Source organism: Pseudopipra pipra, chromosome 4 (genome assembly GCF_036250125.1).
Source record: "Pseudopipra pipra isolate bDixPip1 chromosome 4, bDixPip1.hap1, whole genome shotgun sequence".
Taxonomy (NCBI): Eukaryota; Metazoa; Chordata; class Aves; order Passeriformes; family Pipridae; genus Pseudopipra; species Pseudopipra pipra.
In genome coordinates, this window is record NC_087552.1 from 2,285,595 (window position 1) to 2,302,695 (window position 17,101).

The window sequence follows — 17,101 nt, forward strand, 5'->3', positions numbered from 1 at the left end:
CGGCTTTAGGCCAGGCCTGGCACTGTGGGGCCGTGGGCACGGGCAGGTTCCCGTGAGCTCCCCGTTGGCCACCCCTGGAGCGCTGGGCAGGCGCCCGGCGGGGCCAAGGGTGGAGGGCACGGAACAGCTGCACACACCTTGGCTGCCTTGGCCCAGCACACACTCACTGCACCTGCAGCCTTTAGCCAGGGCCCCTGAGCACACACAGCCCTTACCCTGCTCCTCAGGGGCAGCAGCCCCGGGGCTCAGTTCTCAGGGAACTTCTCATCCTTTCCTTCCGTCCTTTGATCCCTGGGCAGGGCACAGACACGTGAGAAACAACTTCTTCTAGTTGATCCCAGAGTCAACAACTGCATATTGTTCATAAAATCAGTACAATCACTGTGATTAGTGGATGGATTAAAGTGTTCAAAAACTTTGTAGCAGGTGGTGAGAATGCTGTAAATATGTCCCACCAGTGGTGAGCAGTGACTTGTTCTACCTGATGCCCAAAGGTCATTAATTGACCCCTATAATTACTGTTTGCATTTGGTGATCAAGTTAAGTCTTATTTCAAATTTGCAGGGCAATAATTTGTATTTACATACAAGAATCCCTGGTTTACTTACATTGAAGTGTCTTATTTTTCCAGCATGATATCAGTTGGTGCACTGCAGCAATTCAGGAGACAAAAATCCAGTTAATTTTTGCAATCCAGGATGTGAATACAGCCCTCCAGATCAGTTCACTGGTACTCATTAAGTCCTTCTGTGCCTCATTTCTTTGTATTACAATATACACACCATGGCACGTGCACTCAGCCCAGTTCATAAGTTACTGCTGTTCCCCTGTGCACAACAATTACATCTTGGGGAACCATTAGAGAGCTGCCCAAACTCCCCATCCCATTCTGGAGTGAAGGATGGGGGGTAAATACAGTGGGCATCCCTTGTGCTCCTAAATTCAGCACTCGGGATACACCTGGCCCAGCTCTTTGCCATTGGTTACCAAACAATTCCATGTCTCCACTGCCTACAAATCCAATACCAGCTCCTGTTCCTCCCAGTCCCGTGTCCCCCCAGCCTCACTGCCAGGGGCAAGATGGGAGCACTGGAATCAGAGTGGGGAAAGGAATTCTATTATCCTGATGATGTTGGGCTGCAGGACACAGGCAGCAAGTACCCAACAGTTGGACCAATATTGGCCTCGGGAGGATGGTGCCAAACTGTGGCATCCCCTGCCCCAGCTGATCCCTTTGCTCTTTTGGCAGCACTTCCCAGAACAGCCCAGCAGGCAGAGCCCAGGGGACAGCCCTGCTGCTGTGACACTGGGGCTGTGACTGGCACCGCTCACACAGGGGGACAACGATGCCAGGGAGACCCCCCGGACCCGGCACCGTAAGGGAAACCACAGCACTGCATGGCAACAGTGCTCCCAGCCCCTGGAATCACATCCATCCAATCCCACTGAGGGCACCAACAGCCGCCCGCACAATGAGCCCGACAGACCCCGGCCCTGCCAGAGAGTCCCCCCGGGCACAAAGGGAGACTGACCCCTGGGCAAGGGCCATTTGCTTCCCAGGTCACCTTGTCCTGGGGTCCTGGTTTGGAGCTGCTTTTCCATCTCCATCCAAATCAAACCAAGGCACCCGACCCAGGCACCTTTTCCAGGGAACTGCCCGGGCCAACAGCATCGCCCAGAGGGACCACAAGGGCTGTGAGGATGGCCAGGATCCACAGTTTCTGTAAGATACCAAGCTAAAACATGGCAATATCATTCCCTCCACTAACATTTATTCACAGGAACATATTCCCATTTTCCTTGTCTGCATTTAATCACTAATTCCGTGAGGGTGTCACTTGGGAGCCAAGTAGCCAAACCACTGCCAACTGACCCCAAATCCCTACAAACCTGACACTGCCCTAGTTCTTCCTGTTTCATTCCCACAGGTACAGTGTCTCATTCAGCACATGGACTACTTTTGCCTCCCCCCATCATGATTTCAAACTCCCTCTGGCACGGGTTATAAGCTCCTGCTTTCCAAAAGTGCTTCCCACTGACAGATTTGGCTGACCCAGCAGTGAGCCATGCATGCTCCCTCTCTGCTCCCAGCACTTGCTCTGGGGCTTTTCCCCATTTCCCAGGGATTTGTGCTCACTGTCCAGGGGATCTACACTTGTTGCTTCAACCACAGGGCCGGTGGCAACTCCCTCCCAAGGCCTCGCTCCTGCCCCGACCCCTGCTCTGGCTCTGGCTTGGATCCACCATCTCCATTCCATGGGGCTGCCTTCCTGAGCAGGGCCTGGCCTGGGCATCCTGGAGGAGCTTTTTACCCAAGGCCCTATGGGGATTTCAGGCCCTCTTAGCATTTGTTAAGTTCCCACTAAAGCCCAAGAACATACTCAGAGCCGCTTCTCCAACAGGGTCTATCTTGGGTTGGCTTCCAGTAACTTCCTATTCCCAAGTCCTAAGGGCACTCCCTTCCTCCCTGTAACAGTTCATTAGGATACATGCCCAGATTAAAGACAAGTGCCACAAGCATTCAAACACACAAAATATCTTTATTGCAGTGAGAACAATAATAATAATAAACTTAGCAAAGAGAATCAAAAGTTAAAAAAGGATACAAATGAACTGCCTTATTGTGTGGCATTAAAACAAATACTAAGAACAGCATTCAATACAGTACAATATTAACTAGTAAAAAGGGTGTTAAAGGGATACCAAAAAGGATCTTAACACAATATTATGGATAACTGTTAACACGATATTTGGTTAGTAAAAGGGGAAATTAAAGGGAAAATATTATGAACACTAAATAAAGGGTATTAAAGGAACACTAAAGGATATTTAAAGTCTTTTTTCCCCAACTGCCTCCTATCACTAACCTGTGCCCACCCCCCCAGCCAGGCAGGGCTGTCAGGATCTGCAGCAGCTGGTCGGTGCCCATCCCTTAGCGGGCGTCCCCGCGGAGCAACACAGGCTCGGTGGCAGGATGAGGATCGCTCAGCTCAGCAGTCCTGACAGCCCATTTGATCAGCTCCACATTACACCACGTAGGGCCAGGACGCAGTGTAAGGGGAGGCCTGAATGGCAGCCAAACCCCGCCTGATCATTGCCTGGTGGCAACAGTCTGGGCCTGCCCTACTTGTAGGGCAAGGGGCCAGCCACCCCTGCCCACATCATCTTCCTCTCACCATCATCTTTCTCACCCCTAGGTATGACCTCTCCCACTGTGTTTCAAGGGTAGATGTACCTACCTTGCAAGATGTAGCAGAACAAGGAAGAACTCAGCTCTGATAACAGGGGATATCAGGCTGACTTGCTGAAAAGCACAATGGACCTTACAATTAGCTTGTGCCATCAAGTTACATTGTACCACACTCCAGCTGGTTTCACATCCTAATATGATTTCTTTCTCATGCCTCTACGCTCCATTGATCATCTAATTCAAAAGTACCCCCCTTACACGACCCTACTTCTGCCAGAGGCTCCAATTGGCATCATTATCACTGGCAGGAACCTTCAGTTCCCCCTCTCTGGCTCGTATTGGCCACAGGTCTGGAGCCTGTTGAATTGCTCCCTGAGCTGTTTCCAACCCTCCCTGCTGCTCATCTCCCAATCAAACTCACACTTCTGCCCTGGGACTTTATGGCCCAGGCCAAGGATTGGTCCCAAAGGAGGACCTTGTTGTCACCAAAAGCCAAACCAACCAATAAACTGCTGGGCTTCCACCTTGCTCTGGGGGTGACCAAGCCTGAAGTCTCCTGCCTAGTCCTGGGCAATACTTCCTGGGGACCACAACACCTCTGAGTTCCTAAAAATATCACAGGTTGGGCAGGTGCTTGAATTTTGTCTGGATTAACTCCCCCCTTCCTTTCCATGTACTGCCCTACTGACTCTAATGGTGCTTGTACTCCCTGAACCATTCCCTCACCCATCCAACCATCCCTTGTGCCCTCTCTGACAAGGACAGTGGGTCCAGGTGTTCTGCCACGCTCCCAGGGCACAGGGTGGGACTGTGGAGCCACCCTCGAGGGGGGAAACGTGCCCTGCCTGCCCTGCCCAGGGAAAGGGAACTGCCCCCAGGGTTCCCCAGCACAAGGCACCCTTGGGAATATCCACTGCAATGGGACACTCAGGGACAGCAACAAGCACTGCACGAGGCTGCTCTGGCACAGGACCAATTTTAAGCTCAGCTTTTCTCTGGACCACTTCACTTGGTTTCCCACCTCATCCTGCAGTCAGAACTTGCTCTCCTTGCAACTTTTTAGGGTGACCATAAATTACAGAGGCCTCTGCTCCAGCACCCACAAGGGCCTGAACCATCTGACAGGATCCATTTTTCCAGGGAATTCAAAGCTCCACCTGAGGACCAAGGTCTTTTCTCACCCATCCTTGTGCTGCAGCTTGGCCTCCATCTCACTCTGCTTTCAGTTCTCTCCATGGTTGAACATTGGCAGCCCTGGCCCTGGGCGGAGCTCGGCATCCTGATCCCATCCCTCCTGGCCCCGGAACTGCTGACTCAGCAATGGGGGGCCCTCCATTGCCAAGGGCACGGTCCCGTCGGGGCTCACGGGGGGAGCAGGAGGTCGAAGGCTCCATCCCTGCTGCTACAACCTTCCACCACTACAGCCAACAGAGGGGCCTCTCCAGCCCTGCCTCCCAAGGCATCCTGAACTAACACATCCCAACTCCACAGGACAAACTGCTCCCTCTCTGCATAGTCCAGTCTAATCCCAGAGGCTCCCAGACCATGCAGTAGAACTACCCAGGAGATCAGAGACTGCAGTCCATCTCTTCCTAGAACAGGTTTGGGTGAGTCTGGCAAATAGACCAACTGAGGAATTACCCAGTTTGTTTGTCCCAGTTTAACCCCTGTCACACCAATCACCTTAACACTGCCAGTCCTTAATTCTTCTTCTCTTGTGTTAAGGATTGAGGAAGTTGTACTGGGATACTCTCAGGAATGCCTGAATCCATTGCAGGGACCTTGCTTTGAGCTCCCCAGGGCCGGGCACCCCGAGGATCTCCCCGAATAATCCTTTCGGTGCGCGCTGGAGTCCTCGGGGTGCCCCAACCCGGGGGGCACCAACAGCACTGTCCCTCCAGGGGGCACAATTTGGTCCCAAGGCTTCAATGGACAGCCCAAAAGGCATTTCAAGAGGCCTTCTTTGGAACCCACCAACGGGTACGGGCAGGAAGCCACAAGAAGGCCTCATTTCTAAAGGCAGGGGGATCTTGACTGTGTCCCAGACTGGTCCGGGGATCTGAGGCCCTTCCCGAGAAAATCTCGGTGCCGGCGTGAAGGGCCAGAGATCCCTTGGAGCCACGGGAGAGCAGGCACAGAGTCCCTCCTGGGGGGCCAATTCTGCTGCCTCAACTCAGCTCTTCAAAGAAGCCTCTAGGAGTCAACTGGTGAGTTTTAGAAACCAGGCATTCCTTGCTTACAGCACCCTGCCATGACCCCAGCCCGACGGGTGTCCTGGCAATCAGCTCCCAAAGGGCACACAGACCTATCTCCACTGCAGCTGATATGGCAACATTACAGGAGGGTTCCTTTTCCTTCCCTGCATTCCTATTCCATATTCAGGGCATTCCCCAACACTTATTACCATACACACCTACCATTACAAGGTTTCCAAGGGGCTTCACCGAGGGCCTTCCCAGGTCTGCTCTGTCTGGAGCCCTCAAAGTCCTCAGTGCCTGCCTGAGGAACCTCAACACAACTCACCTGCTTACACTGCAACTTGGTGCTGCTTGCCTGCTGCCTCACTTCCCTTCTTCCTTCTTTCTTCACCTCCTTTGGTTGGTCCCTTTCAATCCCTTGGCTCAGCTCTGTGCACTTTCCAGGTTACATCCCACTGCAAAAAGGATCAGCTCTTGTTATATCTCAACACTCAGACAGCATTCCCCCTTTTTTCTTGACACTGGGCCATTAGGCCAATGTCTCATTATTTAAAGCAGAGTTTGACTCCTCAGTGACAACAACAGCTACAGCCCTGAATCCTAACACAGGCTGAGACACAAACACGGATGGGAACTCTGAAGGATCCACTTTGTCCTGCTCACCAATCAAAAGGAGCTTTCTGAACTCAAGAAGAAGAGACCCCAGGTCCTTTTTCTGCAATGTCAACTGCTATCAATGTGACCCACAAGACCTGGAAAGGCCCTTCCCACTTCACCTGCAGGGCTGGCAGTCCCACCACTGGACACGGACCCAGGGGCTGGGCAGGAACGGAGGGGCTGGGGCGTCCAATCCATCGGCCCAGGCGGCACCAGGAGTTCCTGGAATTCCTGAGGGGAGAGCCTCAAGACAACAAAGGATTAGGAAGATCACTTTTTCCTTTAATATGTACATCCAATGGAATATAGGGAGTTTGACAAGGCCTACTGGTGCAACAAGGACACACTCAAGGCTATCTATTCAAAGGATCTACCAGCACTCAAAAGCTATCACTGTCCTTCTTGCAGGGGGAACTCAGGAAACTCTGTTTGCCAAGAGCCTCCAGGGCGATTTCCAGGTTTTGGGGCTCTCTTTTAACTATTTTTCCCATCACTGTAGCTGGGACTATCACGTGCCCTACAGGGGGAACAGCCCACAAAGTTCACTTGCAGGGATGCCATTAACTCAAAGTCCCTTCTCAGGGGGGTCACTGCACACCCTGTCCTTTGTTTGCCCTCCCCACCAAAGATGCTTCCAACACTTCTGAGACATCTGGCAGACCCAGAGCTCTCCTCAGGGAATGCTTCAGCTGCTTAAAGGCTGCCCTTGCACCATCTAGCCAAGGTAGAAAATGCTTACAGGCTGTTCTGAAAAGTTGGCAGAACAGTCTTACCACACATCCAGAGGGAGCAATCCAGAGTCCACCCCATCCTACCATTCCCAGCAAGGCAGTTCATGGGCTGTCTGGGGCTCAGGGAGGAGTCTGGGGGCTGCTTTTCTTCCTTCCTGCTTTCCAGATTTTTTCCTTCCAAAGCAAAGGTTTCTTGGCTTTCCTTGCTCAAGCAGATGCAGCAAAGGCCATCTTTTAAATCCAATACTGGAAACTGCTCGAGGCTGTCATTCAAGGTGCTTCTCTCAGGTCCTGCACTCATCAATCATCTTGGCCACTGGTTTTCTTGGCAGGTTCTTGCATTCACATCCTACAAGCAAACCAGGATGAGCAAATTTAGCTCTTACTGCAACCAATCCAAGCTGGCATTCTGATTTTAAAGGATACTGGGTTTGCCTTATCCATATAGAACCCACATTGGGGGTAATACCTACAGGTTCTGCCCTCTTCCACCCTCCTGGAAGTCCACTGGCCCACACCACAGGAACAACTGCAGCTGCCACTTCAGTCGGGACCTTGCTGCTGACAGGAGTTATTCCCTGCACAACAAGAGCTGCTGCTTTGACACATTTAGTTTCAGCAATTACAGTTTCAATATCAACAGTCTCCAATTTAATTTCTGCCTCAACTTTTCCAATCAACCACCTCCGAGCACAAGTTTGGGTGAGTTTGGCAAAGAGACAAACTGAGGAATTCCCCAATGTTTTCCCAGTTTAACCCCTGTCACACCAATCACCTTAACACTGCCAGTCCTTAATTCTCCTTCTCTTGGGTTAAGGACTGAGGAAGTTGGACCTGTGTCTGACCAGGACATGTGCAAACCAAATGCTGGGGACTGGAACACACACCTGGCACTCCTGCAGCTCTTACCATTACATTCCAGAGAAAACAGCCAATTGGACCATCACTGCTCATTCCTTAATCCAAATCCCACACTGCTTTGGCACTTGGAGCACCACTTTTATCACCCAATTACACTCCATTACAGAGTTCCATGTCTAGCAGGAACAGGTACCCCTGGGATACTCTCAGGAATGCCTGAATCCATTGCAGGGACCTTGCTTTGAGCTCCCCAGGGCCGGGCACCCCGAGGATCTCCCCGAATAATCCTTTCGGTGCGCGCTGGAGTCCTCGGGGTGCCCCAACCCGGGGGGCACCAACAGCACTGTCCCTCCAGGGGGCCAATTTGGTCCTAAAATGCAGGGGGATCTTGCCTGTGTCCCAGACTGGTCCGGGGATCTGAGGCCCTTCCCGAGAAAATCTCGGTGCCGGCGTGAAGGGCCAGAGATCCCTTGGAGCCACGGGAGAGCAGGCACAGAGTCCTTCCTGGGGGGCCAATTCCGTTGCCTGAAAACAGCTCTTCAAAGAAGCCTCTAGGAGTCAACTGGTGAGTTTTAGAAACCAGGCAATCTTTTATTCCTATGCTCTTGAATCATTCCAGCCCACCGGGTGCCCTGGCAATCAGATCCCAAAGGGCACACAGACCTATCTCCACTGCAGCTGATATGGCAACATTACAGGAGGATTCATTTTCCTTCTCTGCATTCCTGTTCCACATTCAGGACATTTTCCAACACTTTTTACCATACACACCTACCCTTACAAGGTTTCCAAGGGGTTTCACCGAGGGCCTTCCCAGGTCTGCTCTGTCTGGAGCCCTCAAAGTCCTCAGTGCCTGCCTTAGGAATCTCAACACAACTCACCTGCTTACACTGCAACTTGGTGCTGCTTGCCTGCTGCCTCACTTCCCTTCTTCCTTCTTCCTTCACCTCCCTTGCCTGGTCCCTTTCAATCCCTTGGCTCAGCTCTGTGCACTTTCCAGGTTACATCCCACTAAAAAAAGGATCAGCTCTTGTTACATCTCAACACTCAGATATCATTCCCCCTTTTTTCCTGACACTGGGCCATTAGGCCAGTGTCTCATTATTTAAAGCAGAGTTTGACTCCTCAGTGACAACAACAGCTACAGCCCTGAATCCTAACACAGGCTCAGACACAAACACGGATGGGAACTCTGAAGGATCCACTTTGTCCCGCTCACCAACCAAAAGGAGCTTTCTGAACTCAACAATAACAGACCCCAGGTCCTTTTTCTGCAACATCAACTGCTACAAATGTGACCCACAAGACCTGGAAAGGCCCTTCCCACTTCACCTGCAGGGCTGGCAGTGCCACCACTGGACACGGACCCAGTGGCTGGGCAGGAACGGAGGGGCTGGGGCGTCCAATCCATCGGCCCAGGCGGCACCAGGAGTTCCTGGAGTTCCTGCAGGGGAGAGCCTCAAGACAAGAAAGCATTAGGAAGATCATTTTAAACTTTAACATGTATATCTGCTGGAATATAGGGAGTTTGACAAGGCCTACTGGTGCAACAAGGACACACTCAAGGCTATCTATTCAAAGGATCTACCAGCACTCAAAAGCTATCACTGTCCTTCTGTCAGGGGGAACTCAGCAAACTCTGTTGGCCAACAGCCTCCAGGAGGATTCCCCGCTTTTGGGGCTCCCTTTTAACTATTTTTCCCATCACTTTAGCTGGGACTATCACCTGTGAACAAGTGAACCATAAAGTTCACTTGCAGGGATGCCATTAACTCAAAGTCCCTTCTCAGGGGGGTCACTGCACACCTTGTCCTTTGTTTGCCCTCCCCACCAAAGATGCTTCCAACACTTCTGAGAGATCTGGCAGACCCAGAGCTCTCCTCAGGGAATGCTTCAGCTGCTTCAAGGCTGCCCTTGCACCATCTAGCCAAGGCAGCAAATGCTTACAGGCTGTTCCGTAAAGTTGGCAGAACAGTCTTACCACACATCCAGAGGGAGCAATCCAGAGTCCATCCTGTCCTACCATTCCCAGCAAGGCAGTTCATGGGCTATCTGGGGCTCAGGGAGGAGTCAGGGGGCTGCTTTTCTTCCTTCCTGCTTTCCAGATTTTCTCCTTCCACAGCAAAGGTTTCTTGGCTTTCCTTGCTCAAGCAGATGCAGCAAAGGCCATCTTTTAAATCCAATACTGGAAACTGCTCGAGGTTGTCATTCAAGGTGGTTCTCTCATCAATCATCTTGGCCACTGGTTTTCTTGGCAGGTTCTTGCATTTATGTCCTACAAGCAAACCAGGATGAGCCAATTCAGCTGTTACTGCAACCAATCCAAGCTGGCATTCTGATTTTAAAGGGTACTGGGTTTCCCTTACCAGGAGAGATCCCACATTAGGGATAATACCTACAGGTTCTGCCCTCTTCCACTCTCCTGGAGTTCCACTGGCCCACACCACAGGAACAACTGCAGCTGCCACTTCAGTCGGGACCTTGCTGCTGACAGGAGTTATTATCCCTCTGTAAGCAACAAACTGCTTCAATACAAACAATCCAGTGGACACTACCACTCCTTGGGACATTCAGTGTAACCAGTGCAAGTCAGTTGCTAAATTACACAAAGTTTTCTTCTAAAGTTGTAATTAAGATATCCAAAAAACAATTGTGAGATAAGAGATCCCCCTATTGTTCGACTTTCAGGGGAAAAAAACCCCAAACCCCCATCCCCAGTGCTGCAATAACTCAGGCTCCCAAAAGGCCCAGGGGCTGGGCTAGGCTTTTGGCTGCCCTGGAGCACAGGCAGGAACACCATGTCACCACCCCACAGTCACAGCTGAGAACCCAAAGAGCAGCCACACCAGCAGCTCCTGCCAGGCCTGCTGGGCTGGGCCTTGGGGAGGAAGGGCACTGACCTTTCTTCCTGCCTAGGAGCAAAGAGCCTCCTTGCTGAGCACTTCTCCTGCCAAGGGCATCAGCTCAGATGGGAAGTTCATCAAGTGCAACTTCTGGACTGAGAAAGATACCTCTTTTTCCGAACAACCTCTATCCAAATGAACTCAGAAGTACACACAAAACTACAGGTGTTACCTAAAATTTCTTACAAGAACCTCTGAGACTCAGCTGGTGAGTTTTAGAAGCCAGGCAACCTTTTATTCCTATGCTCTTGAATCATTCCAGCCCACCAGGTGTCCTGGCAATCAGCTCCCAAAGGGCACACAGAGCTATCTCCACTGCAGCTGATATGGTAGCATTACAGGAGGGTTCATTTTCCTTCCCTACATTCCTGTTCCACATTCAGGACATTTTCCAACACTTATTAACATACACACCTACCCTTACAAGGTTTCCAAGGGGCTTCACCGAGGGCCTTCCCAGGTCTGCTCTGTCTGGAGCCCTCAAAGTCCTCAGTGCCTGCCTGAGGAACCTCAACACAACTCACCTGCTTACACAGCAACTTGCTGCTGCTTGGCTGCTGCCTCACTTTTCTTCTTCCTTCTTCCTTCACCTCTCTTGGTTGCTCCCTTTCAATCCCTTGGCTCAGCTCTGTGCACTTTCCAGGCTACATCCCACTAAAAAAAGGATCAGCTCTTGTTACATCTCAACACTCAGGCAGCATTCCCCCTTTTTTCCTGACACTTGGCCATTAGGCCAGTGTCTCATTATTTAAAGCAGAGTTAGACTCCTCAGTGACAACAACAGCTACAGCCCTGAATCCTAACACAGGCTGAGACACAAACACGGATGGGAACTCTGAAGGATCCATTTTGTCCTGCTCACCAACCAAAAGGAGCTTTCTGAACTCAAGAAGAAGAGACCCCAGGTCCTTTTTCTGCAATGTCAACTGCTATCAATGTGACCCACAAGACCTGGAAAGGCCCTTCCCACTTCACCTGCAGGGCTGGCAGTGCCACCACTGGACACGGACCCAGTGGCTGGGCAGGAACGGAGGGGCTGGGGCGTCCAATCCATCGGCCCAGGCGGCACCAGGAGTTCCTGGAGTTCCTGCAGGGGAGAGCCTCAAGACAACAAAGGATTAGGAAGATCATTTTAAACTTTAACATGTATATCTCCTGGAATATGGGGAGTTTGACAAGGGCTACTAGTGCAACAAGGACACACTCAAGGCTATCTATTCAAAGGATCTACCAGCACTCAAAAGCTATCACCGTCCTTCTTTCAGGGCTTACTCAGGAAACTCTGTTTGCCAAGAGCCTCCAGGGCGATTTCCAGGTTTTGGGGCTCCCTTTTAACCATTTCTCCCATCCCTGTAGCTGGGACTATCACCTGCCCTACAGGAGAAACAGCCCACAAAGTTCACTTGCAGGGATGCCATTAACTCAAAGTCCCTTCTCAGGGGGGTCACTGAACACCTTGTCCTTTGTTTGCCCTCCCCACCAAAGGTGCTTCCAACAGTTCTGAGACATCTGGCAGACCCAGAGCTCTCCTCAGGGAATGCTTTAGCTGCTTAAAGGCTGCCCTTGCACCATCTAGCCAAGGCAGCAAATTCTTACAGGCTGTTGGAAAAGTTGGCAGAACAGCCTTACCACACATCCAGAGGGAGCAATCCAGAGTCCATCCTGTCCTACCATTCCCAGCAAGGCAGTTCATGGGCTGTCTGGGGCTCAGGGAGGAGTCAGGGGGCTGCTTTTCTTCCTTCCTGCTTTCCAGATTTTCTCCTTCCAAAGCAAAGGTTTCTTGGCTTTCCTTGCTCAAGCAGATGCAGCAAAGGCCATCTTTTAAATCCAATACTGGAAACTGCTCGAGGTTGTCATTCAAGGTGCTTCTCTCAGGTCCTGCACTCATCAATCATCTTGGCCATTGGTTTTCTTGGCAGGTTCTTGCATTTATGTCCTACAAGCAAACCAGGATGAGCAAATTTAGCTGTTACTGCAACCAATCCAGTCTGGCATTCTGATTTTAAAGGATACTGGGTTTGCCTTACCCATATAGATCCCACATTAGGGTTAATACCTACAGGTTCTGCCCTCTTCCACCCCCCTGGAAGTCCACTGGCCCACACCACAGGAACAACTGCAGCTGCCACTTCAGTCAGGACCTTGCTGCTGACAGGAGTTATTCCCTGCACAACAAGAGCTGCTGCTTGGACACATTTAGTTTCAGCAATTACAGTTTCAATATCAACAGTCTCCAATTTAATTTCTGCCTCATCTTTTCCAATCAACCACCTCCGAGCAAAAGTTTGGGTGAGTTTGGCAAAGAGACCAAGTGAGGAATTCCCCAATGTTTTCCCAGTTTAACCCCTGTCACACCAATCACCTTAACACTGCCAGCCCTTAATTCTCCCTCTATTGGGTTAAGGACTGAGGAAGTTGGACCTGTGTCTGACCAGGACATGTGCAAACCAAATGCTGGGGACTGGAACACACACCTGGCACTCCTGCAGCTCTTACCATTACATTCCAGAGAAAACAGCCAATTGGACCATCACTGCTCATCTCTTAATCCCAATCCCACACTGCTTTGGCACTTGGAGCACCACTTTTAGAACCCAATTACAGTCCATTAGGGAGCTCCATGTCTAGCAGGGACAGGTACCCCTGGGATACTCTCAGCAATGCCTGAATCCATTGCAGGGACCTTGCTTTGAGCTCCCCAGGGCCGGGCACCCCGAGGATCTCCCCGAATAATCCTTTCGGTGCGCGCTGGAGTCCTCGGGGTGCCCCAACCCGGGGGGGCACCAACAGCACTGTCCCTCCAGGGGGCCCAATTTGGTCCTAAAATGCAGGGGGATCTTGCCTGTGTCCCAGACTGGTCCAGGGATCTGAGGCCCTTCCCGAGAAAATCTCGGTGCCGGCGTGAAGGGCCAGAGATCCCTTGGAGCCACGGGAGAGCAGGCACAGAGTCCCTCCTGGGGGGCCAATTCTGCTGCCTCAACTCAGCTCTTCAAAGAAGCCTCTAAGGCTCAGCTGGTGAGTTTCAGAAGCCAGGCAATCTTTTATTCCTATGCTCTTGAATCATTCCAGCCCACCAGGGGCCCTGGCAATCAGATCCCAAAGGGCACACAGACCTATCTCCATTGGAGCTGATATGGCAACATCACAGGAGGGTTCATTTTCCTTCCCTGCATTCCTGTTCAATATTCAGGGCATTCTCCAACACTTATTACCATACACACCTACCCTTACAAGGTTTCCAAGGGGCTTCACCGAGGGCCTTCCCAGGTCTGCTCTGTCTGGAGCCCTCAAAGTCCTCAGTGCCTGCCTTAGGAACCTCAACACAACTCACCTGCTTACACAGCAACTTGGTGCTGCTTGCCTGCTGCCTCACTTCACTTCTTCCTTCTTTCTTCAGCTCCCTTGGTTGGTCCCTTTCAATCCCTTGGCTCAGCTCCGTGCACTTTCCAGGTTACATCCCACTGCAAAAAGGATCAGCTCTTGTTACATCTCAACACTCGGGTATCATTCCCCCTTTTTTCCTGACACTGGGCCATTAGGCCAGTGTCTCATTATTTAAAGCAGAGTTTGACTCCTCAGTGACAACAACAGCTACAGCCCTGAATCCTAACACAGGCTCAGACACAAACACGGATGGGAACTCTGAAGGATCCACTTTGTCCTGCTCACCAATCCAAAGAAGCTTTCTGAACTCAGGAATAATAGACCCCAGGTCCTTTTTCTGCAACTTCAGCTGCTATAAATGTGATCCACAAGACCTGGAAAGGCCCTTCCCACTTCACCTGCAGGGCTGGCAGTGCCACCACTGGACACGGACCCAGTGGCTGGGCAGGAACGGAGGGGCTGGGGCGTCCAATCCATCGGCCCAGGCGGCACCAGGAGTTCCTGGAGTTCCTGAGGGGAGAGCCTCAAGACAACAAAGGATTAACAAGACCATTTTAAAATTCAATATGTATATCTGCTGGAATATGGGGAGTTTGACAAGGCCTCCTGGTGCAACAAGGACACACTCAAGGCTATCTATTCAAAGGATCTACCAGCACTCAGAAGCTATCACTGTCCTTCTTGCAGGGGGAACTCAGGAAACTCTGTTGGCCAAGAGCCTCCAGGAGGATTTCCAGCTTTTGGGGCTCCCTTTTAACCATTTTTCCCATCACTGTAGCTGGGACTATCACCTGCCCTAAGGGGGGAACAGCCCACAAAGTTCACTTGCAGGGATGCCATTAACTCAAAGTCCCTTCTCAGGGGGGTCACTGCACACCTTGGCCTTTGTTTGCCCTCCCCACCAAAGATGCTTCCAACAGTTCTGAGACATCTGGCAGAACCAGAGCTCTCCTCAGGGAATGCTTTAGCTGCTTAAAGGTTGCCCTTGCACCAACTATTATACTGGCAACAAATTCTTACAGGTTGTCCTTAGAAGCTGGTATAACAGTCTTACCACACATCCAGAGGAAGCAATCCAGAGTCCACCCCATCCTACCATTCCCAGCAAGGCAGTTCATGGGCTGTCTGGGGCTCAGGGAGGAGTCAGGGGGCTGCTTTGCTTCCTTCTCGCTTTCCAGATGTTCTCCTTCCAAAGCAAAGGTTTCTTGGCTTTCCTTGCTCAAGGAGATGCAGCAAAGGCCATCTTTTAAATCCAATACTGGAAACTGCTCGAGGTTGTCATTCAAGGTGCTTCTCTCAGGTCCTGCACTCATCAATCACCTTGGCCATTGGTTTTCTTGGCAGGTTCTTGCATTCACATTCTACAAGCAAACCAGGATGAGCAAATTCAGCTGTTACTGCAACCAATCCAAGCTGGCATTCTGATTTTAAAGAATACTGGGTTTGCCTTACCTATATAGATCCCAGATTAGGGTTAATACCTACAGGTCCTGCCCTCTTCCGCCCTCCTGCAATTCCACTGGCCCACAGGACAGGAACAACTGCAGCTGCCACTTCAGTCAGGACCTTGCTGCTGACAGGAGTTATTCCCTGCACAGGAAGAGCTGCTGCTTTGACATATTTAGTTACAGCAACTACAGTTTCAATACCCTCACTTTCCAATTTAATTTCTGCCTTAACTTTTCCATCAACCACATCTGAGCAGAGGTTTGGGCAAGTTGGGCAAATAGACCAAGTGAGGAATTCACCAATGTTTTCCCAGTTCAACCCCTGGCACACCAATCACCTTAACACTGCCAGCCCTTAATTCTCCCTCTATTGGGTTAAGGACTGAGGAAGTTGGACCTGTGTCTGACCAGGACATGTGCAAACCAAATGCTGGGGACTGGAACACACACCTGGCACTCCTGCAGCTCTTACCATTACATTCCAGAGAAAACAGCCAATTGGACCATCACTGCTCATTTCTTAATCCCAATCCTACACTTCTTTTGCACTGGGAGCACAACTTTTATCACCCAATTACAGACCATTAGAGAGTTCCCTGTCTATCATGGACAGATACCCCTGGGATACTCTCAGCAATGCCTGAATCCATTGCAGGGACCTTGCTTTGAGCTCCCCAGGGCCGGGCACCCCGAGGATCTCCCCGAATAATCCTTTCGGTGCGCGCTGGAGTCCTCGGGGTGCCCCAACCCGGGGGGCACCAACAGCACTGTCCCTCCAGGGGGCCCAATTTGGTCCTAAAATGCAGGGGGATCTTGCCTGTGTCCCAGACTGGTCCGGGGATCTGAGGCCCTTCCCGAGAAAATCTCGGTGCCGGCGTGAAGGGCCAGAGATCCCTTGGAGCCACGGGAGAGCAGGCACAGAGTCCCTCCTGGGGGCCAATTCTGCTGCCTCAACTCAGCTCTTCAAAGAAGCCTCTAACGCTCAACTGGTGAGTTTTAGAAGCCAGGCATTCCTGCATGCTGTAAGATATTTTAAGGGCTTACTGAGTGAAAAAACATAAAGCTTTTATCAGGGACATCTGATCTCAAACAGACAGCTCCTTTCCCCTTTCAGTACAATAGTTTTTTCATGGTATCACTTAATAGGAAGTGCCCAGGAAGTCCAGACTGTGCTTTCCAGAACAGAAAATAAACACAGGGAAGGAGCTTTGCACAAGTGTAACACACTCCAGAACAGACCTGACTTTAGTTTTACCCTTTGTGTTCAAATATAGCAAAAGACAAGCACTCCAGCAGGAGAGCTGGCACATTACCCATGGTACACTCAAAGTCCATCTTATGAGAGCTGGAGTAAAATTGCAGTTCTACGAGTCCCTTGTTCCTGCAGATGGCTGGGGATCCTCTCCATCCACCTCGTGCTCTCCTAACAGCAGAAAGAGTGACCTCAGGGACACGGTGGCACTCGACATCCTGCTGAGAGAACAAGGAAACCTTTAGCATAAAGGTGAGTTGGCATCTAAAACTTCCTTTCCTGGGGAGCTTTGTGAAGTCTGCAACCAAGAGGGGGAAAATTTGCAACTCCTTTGGTGCAGGTGTCAACAGAGGCCAACAGAGCTTTCACCTTTTTCAGACAACTGTGCCCTTTTTGGCTCCCTGGCAGCTCCAATGGCACCAGAACCCCCTTCCTGCACACCCACGGCTGTCACACACAGGCACCCACACACCTTTG

At 51.1% G+C, this 17,101-nt stretch overlaps 3 long non-coding RNA genes across 5 annotated transcripts; all 3 read right to left on the minus strand.

The window, feature by feature from the left end:
- Nucleotides 1–2,849: 2,849 nt before the first annotated feature.
- Nucleotides 2,850–15,374, minus strand: LOC135412637 (uncharacterized). Of its 2 annotated transcripts, XR_010429813.1 has the most exons (8): nucleotides 15,245–15,374; nucleotides 15,021–15,110; nucleotides 14,323–14,434; nucleotides 13,872–14,001; nucleotides 9,881–10,145; nucleotides 6,819–7,092; nucleotides 6,165–6,289; nucleotides 2,850–5,843 (listed from the first exon to the last, which is right to left on the minus strand). It is a non-coding gene; the product is annotated as an uncharacterized LOC135412637 (long non-coding RNA). The 2 variants fall into 2 exon arrangements; XR_010429814.1 differs by lacking the exons at nucleotides 13,872–14,001; nucleotides 14,323–14,434; nucleotides 15,021–15,110; nucleotides 15,245–15,374 and adding an exon at nucleotides 10,538–10,628.
- LOC135412639 (uncharacterized) lies at nucleotides 7,830–9,857 on the minus strand. 2 transcript variants are annotated; one of them, XR_010429816.1, is made up of 3 exons: nucleotides 9,619–9,857; nucleotides 8,970–9,081; nucleotides 7,830–8,648 (listed from the first exon to the last, which is right to left on the minus strand). It is a non-coding gene; the product is annotated as an uncharacterized LOC135412639 (long non-coding RNA). The 2 variants fall into 2 exon arrangements; XR_010429817.1 differs by having other exon boundaries at nucleotides 8,970–9,095.
- LOC135412638 (uncharacterized) lies at nucleotides 11,114–12,583 on the minus strand. The gene is made up of 3 exons (XR_010429815.1): nucleotides 12,170–12,583; nucleotides 11,516–11,627; nucleotides 11,114–11,194 (listed from the first exon to the last, which is right to left on the minus strand). It is a non-coding gene; the product is annotated as an uncharacterized LOC135412638 (long non-coding RNA).
- Nucleotides 15,375–17,101: the final 1,727 nt, after the last annotated feature.